This window comes from Meriones unguiculatus, chromosome 3, assembly GCF_030254825.1.
Source record: "Meriones unguiculatus strain TT.TT164.6M chromosome 3, Bangor_MerUng_6.1, whole genome shotgun sequence".
Classification (NCBI taxonomy): Eukaryota; Metazoa; Chordata; class Mammalia; order Rodentia; family Muridae; genus Meriones; species Meriones unguiculatus.
The window spans coordinates 131,830-138,652 of NC_083351.1; positions in this window are offsets into that span (position 1 = coordinate 131,830).

The window sequence follows — 6,823 nt, forward strand, 5'->3', positions numbered from 1 at the left end:
AAACTACTGTGAGGGCTGGAGAGATGGCTCAGCAGTTAAGAGCACTGGCTGTTCTTCCAAAGGTCCTGAGTTCAATTCCCAGCACCCACATGGTGGCTCACAGCCATCTATAATACAGTGACCTCTTCTGGCATGTAGGTGTACATGCAGACAGAACACTGTATACACAATAAAAAATAAATCTTAAAAACAAAAAAGAAAAAGAAAATTCTGTGAATCAGTCCTTCACAGCACTATTACAGAAGAAAACTGCTCATCAGTGGACAGTTAAAAAGGTATGATGGCATGACTTTAGTTCCAGCACTTGGGAGGCAGAGGCAAGTGGATTTCTGAGTGTGAGGCCAGCCTGGTCTACAGAGTAAGTTTCAGGACAGTCAGAGATAACCAGAGAAACCCTTTCTCAAAAAACAGAAAACAAAGGGAGTTTCAGCCACACCAAACCAACCTTTTTAGTCCCTGCTCTCCCCTATTTTGTAAAGAAAGCAGGTTCAAATGTAATTCAAACAACTTTATGGAGTAGCACATTAGAACTGTCCTAACGATGTGAAAATAATTATCTGTGTATGTATATGTATAGGAAAGAGAATGTATCATATATGTAGACCTACATGCATATACGCATCAACTCATAGGACATTGTAAAATATTATTACATGACATTTTTTTTCAAGACAGGGTCTCACTGTGTAGTTGGTTACCCTAGTACTCTCTATGTAGATAAGGCTATCTTGCTTCTGCATTCCACGTGCTGAGATTAAAGGCAGGCACAAACGTGCCTTTAATAACTGTTACCTAGCTACACGATTTCTGTTTTGTTTTTGTTTTTGTCTTGTTTTGTTTTGTTTTGTTTTGTTTTGAGATAGAGTTTATCTGTGTAACCTTGACTGTCCTGGACTCACTTTGTAGATCAGGTTGGCCTCAAACTCACAGCAATCAGCCTGCCTCTGCCTCCGAGTGCTGGGATTAAAGGCCTGCACCACCATGCCCAGCTGCTACATGACATCTTAAGTAGAAAAGTTGGGAATTTTATTCCATCCTTTTTTTTTTCACCATTTCCATTTTAATTATTAAAGGTGACTCCTGAACCTCTCTGAACTATTCTGTGCTATCCTGCTATATAGCTTTAAATGTTTGTTTTGTTTTCCAGACAAACATATATATAGCCCTGGCCATTCTGGAACTCACTCTGTAGACAAGGCTGGCCTAGAACTCAGAGATCCACCAGCTTGGCGTTGGAATTAAAGGCATGTGCCACCACTCTGGCTTATATGTTATTTTTAAAGGTGGATTTATGTTACTGTTTTATAAATTCTGTGATAATATAAAGCCACTTATTTGAGAACTTTAAAGTGAACTATTTTTATTATTCTCATTGCTTTTTATATATATTTTTTAGCTAGTTACTAGAGATAGCCTTACAAGCAGAGCTTGAACAGTTTCTTTGACTCTGTGTTTTTTTTTCCACAGTTCCCTGACATTATGCTCTTGTTTTACCCTGAAGGACATTCCTTCTAGGCCTTATCTCATGCAGTTTTCCAAAATCATGTGGCCACATGTAGGTCAGGGAAAGGAATTGTGCCTGAGAAAGGAATTGCATTTAACTTCAGGTTTTGGAAGGGATTGCGGTGGAGAAGGGAGATAGTGATATAAGAAAGGTAAATAAAATAGTTAAGAATTAACACCTATATTTCATTTTAGAATTTTCTATTCTCTGACAGTTCTCAGCATCTAATGTTCACTCTTCTGGAAATGTGATTTTACTCAGTAATAGTGTCTATATATTGATCTAAATAATATTTATTTATTTTAACTCCTCTTAACTTCAACATGTGATTAAGAAGCTGGGTGTGATGGCACACAACTTTAGTCCCAGCATTTGGGAGGCAGAGGCAGCACATCCTAATTCATCCTAAATAGGGAGCTCTAGGACAGCCAGGACTACTTAGAGACACCCTGTCTCAAAACAGAAACAAAAGCTTATGATTAAGTAAAGAAATATGGGGGGGGGGGGGGAGGCTGGAGAGATGGCTCAGTGGTTAAGAACACTGACTGTTCTTCCAAAGGACACAGGTTTAATTTCCAAAATCCACATGAATCTCACACTGTTTGTAACTTGGGTCCAAGGGATTCTACACCCTACACAGACATACATGCAGATAAAACACCAATGCACATAAAATAAAAATATCATTTTTTAAAGTAAAGACATAATGTTACCAACCACTTTCTGAATTCTTCATGTTCTCAAGTATTAACCCATTTCAAGTCTGTGCGTGTGTGCACGTATGAATACCTCCTGTCAACATAGTTTCCAGTGACGAAAGGTCAGGTCAACTTGGCCAATGTAGAAAACAAGGTCTGGTACCTTTAAGAAGGACTGCTTCTTTTTCCTAGGGTTGTCCACAGCCCCATCCTAGGAGACTGCAACACTGGTACAACAGAGAAGCAGTTAAAGCGAGTGTAGTGGGAGAAGCTTTTCTATAGGCCTAAGATAATAACTGAGCTTTTGAGTTGATGGAAGCTAGAGTCTGCTAAAAGGTTTTCATCTATTAGTTACAAGATGTTAGTTCCCAAACAGAAGTGGACAGAGAATGGCTGTTCCAGAGAACTAGATAAAACATTTCTGGACCTACAACATTCCAATTTCTTCCTAATACTGCAGTTCTAATCAGTCACTCAGTCTCTGTAGACACAGCTTCTTTCCAGGAGTTCTCATTTACAGGTGCTACTTGTCTTGGCCATTGCAGCAGTGAGCAGCACAGGAGCCGGGAAAGAGGGTAAGAGTAGGCAGGGACACAAGACTCTGGGTTCACCTCAGGAATTAATAATTTGTATTTTTCTCATCCCTGGGAAGGGTGCTGTCAAAGCTTTTCCTAGCTTGTACAATCTTCTTCTGCTAGCCTCTTAAAGCCATGAAGTATGAAGGAGCTCAGTCAGCCTAAGGACCTTAATGGGAAGGCCACATGAGGCTTCAGAAGAAAATTGGAGATGGTCACACAGTGTCCACCTTGGCCTCTTATCCTCTGAGGTTGGAACAGGGGCCCAAGAATGTTGGATAGGAGGAGGTGAGGTATGAACGGAGCCATGCTGAAGTTTGTATCTGTTCAGACACTATGGTAGAAAGAATGCCAGCTTTCCTTACTCCTTGCCTCTAGAAGCAGCTGTAGACAGCTGTGGAACACTGGGATAAAGGAGGGCCCTGAGAAATGAGTGACTACACGTGTATGTGTGTAAGCTCTGTAGAACATATGGACAAGCTGATGTAAAGTTTGTTCCCTAGAATAAGTGCTTCTAATAATGACCAGAACTGCAACTTGCAGTTGAAGGCAACATGGCTGAGCACCAGACCCAGGGCTCAGAAAGAACTGAAGTATAGCAACAACCAGGTGATCCTGGTGGGTAACAGTTACAGTTGGCATGGTCAGAGTCCCCAAGTCTACGTTGAGAACAAGAAAACCCTAAGCTAAGAGTCCCTAGTCCAATGCCACTGAATTTGGTGGCTCCCATTTCCTTTAACATATTTAGCACAGTGTAGTTCCAGGCTCAGTTCACAGAAGCCATCTGTGTTGGCTACTTTTAATTTAATTTAATTTAATATTATTTTTTTTGTCAAATTGCCTCAAGCTACAGTCATATAGGAAGCATTTGTAAGTGTCACAGCTCTGAGGGGAAAAGTATCCCGACAGTAGGGAGCCCCTTTACCTTATAGCTCCCAGTCAGATTCATTTTCCTGATTAATAGTTGATGTGGAAGAGCCCAGGTCACTGCGTGGTGCTTCTTCTCAACAGTGACATGAGAAAGCAGGCGGAGCAAGCCATTAGGAGCAAGCCAGTAAGCAGCATTCCTCCACAGTCTGTGCTTCTGTTCCTGCCTTGAGTTTCTGCCTTGATTTCCCTTCATAATGCACCATAAGCTGTAAACTGAAATAAACCCTTTCCTCTCCAAGTTGCTTTTGGCCATGGCGTTTGATCACAGAAATAGAAGCCAAAATAAGACACCAATGTTCTCAACCTCAGACCCAGGTCTCTATTCCATGGCTCCAGAGCAGCTTCAGCTGTCCTCCCACTCATGCCCTTCCTGAAACAAAACAGCTTTGATATCTTTTTTTCATTCAGTGATACCTATTTCTTTCCCAGACACAGATTCTATCTGCCTGCAGCTGTGAGTGGAAGCAGGGGAAACTAGTTCCTTAGAAGTCCCTAAAGGTGGCTTTTCCCAAATAGAACTCAATGTTACCAATCTTGCCCTTCCTTTTCTCCTTTGGGCACCTAAGACATTTGGGGTCTCTGTCCCACCCCAAGTATGTTCTTGCCTCTCCTCCTATTTGGCTCTGCTCCATCCCCCGTCTTGCCACGTGGTCACTTCTGGCTCATCTTTGTTTCTACACACAAGGTTCCCAGAAATGTGTGTGTTTCTCACCTGTGAACTCCACAACCAAGTAGGGGCCTCCAGATCACTGCCTTGGTACCTTGAAGCACTGACAGTAGTACTTTAGCAGGCTCTACTATGGCTGGAGAAGTCCAGCTAGAGCCCGCTGACATCCTTAAGTTTCTTGGATGAGGTGAACCTGGTTCAGAGTGGTTAGCCAGAGGCAGATGTAGTGTATCTCAGGTGTGGCCAGAGGGGATGGGGCCACCGGGAACCATATAGGAACAAAAAGCCACTAGTGGCCCTCTTAGGGCAGGTTATCAGACGTACCAATATCATTATCGAGATCAATGTTCTGGTTGACTGCATCCATAGACGTGTGAGCCCCACTAATCAGAGGCTGGTCCCCTCTTCCACTCTACGAATCCACTTCCAGACTCACCTTTGCCCGCTCATCCTTTTCCCCCAATGCTAGCTTTCTCTCTGGGTTCTGCCTCCTCCCCAATCCCACCCCAGCAACTAGTCCACCCCAGGCTCCCTTCTGGTCCCACTGATGCCTCACCAGTTAGATCACAATCACCTAGCCTGCCCTTGTCCCTCAGCGCTTTATTCTCTAAGGTTGGACTGAGATATCAACTTCCAGAATAATGATTCAGTTGGTGTCGAGCTGCCATCACCACCACCACAGTACTGTAGGAGCTGGCCACCTGTTCAGATTGAGGCCAGTATAGGAAGGAATGCATCCTAACGCAGAAGCAGTTATCCAGAAGCTTCGACTGCTCGAGTGGGTGGGAAAAGGCAGTACCAGTGTGCAAAGGTGTACAAGCACCAGGTCCCTTCCGGGACCAGACACAGCTCCTGACCTGAGCAGTGCCTACAGCCAATGACATCTTGGGGGCCTGGGAATTCTCAACCAGATACCAGAAGAATCTGGCTCTCCAGATAGTGGAACCCAGGGTGCAGAAGAGCCTCTCCCTTTGTTTCCTTGAAGGGCCTCTTACTGACCATGACTGGAGTTGTGGAAGTCGTCCAGGGGTCTGCTCCTCAGTCTAGATTCACCTGGGTTCCAGCAATGGAAGGGGCATTTGGAGACCCCAGTGTCCTGGCCTGGTTCCTGGCATCCAGCTGAAATGTGGTTGTTGGATTGTGACAAGTGACTACATGTGAACCTGTACATGCCACAAACCCAGACACTGTATGATTCTGTGTATGACCTTAGCAACCCTGTCTAGGATAGGGGAGGATAAGGAACTGGGGAGGACCCTGATAAAATGTCTTAAGAAAGGGAGGATGGCAAACTTCTGCTGTTCTGGCAATTCAGGGAGGCCAGGGGCCTGGCCAGACATTCCTGGGTTCCTTTTCTCATCTGTATAGAAAAAGGATAACAAAGCTATTTTGGGACAGGAAGGGCAGGGGTAGAAGTACAGCTGAAGCTGCTTTGGAGCCATGGAGCAGAGATCTGGGTCTGAAGTTGAGAACACTGTTATCTTATTTTGGCTTCTATTTCTGTGATCAAACACCATGACCAAAAGAATAAGGATAGTCTGAGCCTGACTTGACCTGTACTTTAGCCCAGCTCCCTGTGTCCTGTCAATTTAACCCTACCCACTTCAGCGGTATCTGGAATCTGGTCCTTGTGATGATTCGGCATCGTCTTGGTCACCATGGATAAGGCTTATGGAATGGAATGAAGGCATATGTGACATGTTCATGTGACCATGTAGGCATTCTCACATGCCTGGCCCTGTCAGTGACATGGGTGTGGCTCCACATGTATTCATCACTATGTGTGACAGGGTGCAATGTCACTAGCTTATGGGACATAGAGGAATCCTTTCTCCATCACAGGTGGTCTGTGGCTTTGTGGTACCTTCAGTAAAGTTCTTAGTTCTATGTCTACTGGCACTGAGGCCAGCAGTGTGGGAGGGTCCCCCAAAGCTGGATCTAGCACCTCCCTACACCAACTCCCTTGCCCTGGCCAAAGGCACGGTTGGTTAGAACAGGAAGTACCTGGACTTTGCAGTCAGAGGTGAGGAGGCTGAAACCTGCCCAAGCTGGAACTGGCCTGGGCTCTCCAGGCCATACTCACCTGGTAGTACAGGATTCCTAGGGCTAGCGGCAGAACCTGGGTGACTATGAGGTGGCAGGGCTCTGCTTGGCCCTCATGACACTAAACATTGCTGTTTCAGTATCCAGGGTGGTCCAGAGAGTACTGGGGATGTTGGAATGGTCCTATGGGCTGTAGGTTTTCAGGCTACCTACTGTTCCCAGCTTCATGGTGTTGGTAAACAGCCAAGTGAAGAGTTGTCACTGCCCTTGTGAAGCCAGGAAGGATGAGTGGTTCCTGCCCTCTCCCCCTCTCACTGTGGTACAGTCAGGTTACCTGAGTAAAGGCTAGATTGTGGAAATGGGAGATGGGAGACTTTCTAACAGGTCAAATTGAATGGTGGGGGAT